Source organism: Morus notabilis, unplaced genomic scaffold (assembly GCF_000414095.1).
Source record: "Morus notabilis unplaced genomic scaffold, ASM41409v2 Scaffold897, whole genome shotgun sequence".
NCBI lineage: Eukaryota > Viridiplantae > Streptophyta > Magnoliopsida > Rosales > Moraceae > Morus > Morus notabilis.
In genome coordinates, this window is record NW_010357386.1 from 9,312 (window position 1) to 10,426 (window position 1,115).

The window sequence follows — 1,115 nt, forward strand, 5'->3', positions numbered from 1 at the left end:
GACTGTGCTTCGAGATACATCGGCTGTGAAATGAAGGGGATATTGGTCTCCACCAACACAACTTATATTGGTCTTATAGATTTGGTGAGAAATGTGCTTGGGATTCGGCCACAAGGAAAAAGTTTATCCTTAAGATATGTTGTTGAAGACGAAGCTCCTGTGAAGATATCGTCTGACTATGATGTCACATTCTATCAACGACATCTCTTCCTCCAAAACCTTTCTTTTCTTCTAAGATAACAAAAAATGGTAAAAAAAAACAATAAATACAAAAAAAAACAAGAAAAGCAAACAAAGTTGTTAACTAAAGTACTATGACTGACACACTAAGAGTCTGTCCATTGAGCGGTCATAGTACTATGACCGACGGTCATAATTCTATGACTGCCTATCATGCAGGCTCGCTCATAGTATTATGAATGATGGCCGCCCATAAAAAAAGTACTGTGACTGGCACACTAAGAGTCTGACAATTGTGCGGTCACATTACTATGACCTAGGGTCATAATGCTATGACCGCAAGGCAGTCGCACTATGAGCCTGACAATTGTGCGGTCACATTACTATGACCGAGGGTCATAATGCTATGACCGCAGGCTCATCAGTTAGACAATCGCACTATGCGCATGCCTGCCTAATGGGCGGTCATAGTAATTATGACCGTCGGTCATATTACTATGACCGTCAGTCATATTACTATGATCGTACGTTGTGCCTATCTTATGACCGGTCATAATAAAATTACCAAACGGTCATAATGATATGACCGACCATCAGGCAGAGTCACAGACCAAATAAGGAGCATAATGAGAATCCAATGACCCCGAAAAATTTTAAATAACTGACCATATATGCTTTTATCTCCTCCTCCAAAGCCTTTCTTTTCTTCTAAGATGACTGAAAATGTTAAAAGAAAAAAATAATAAATACGTAAGAAAAAAAACAAATAAACAAGAAAAGCCAACAAAGTTTTCACCTTTGTCTCGGAATCTGCCATTGACCTCGTCTGTTTCATGGCTTATTTCTCCGGCGAAGAGGGAGAGATTTCATCGGTTCGTTCTTCTCCGACGAAGAGGTTTAGGCGTTGATTTCTCCGGCGAAGGTTCGTCGGTTCT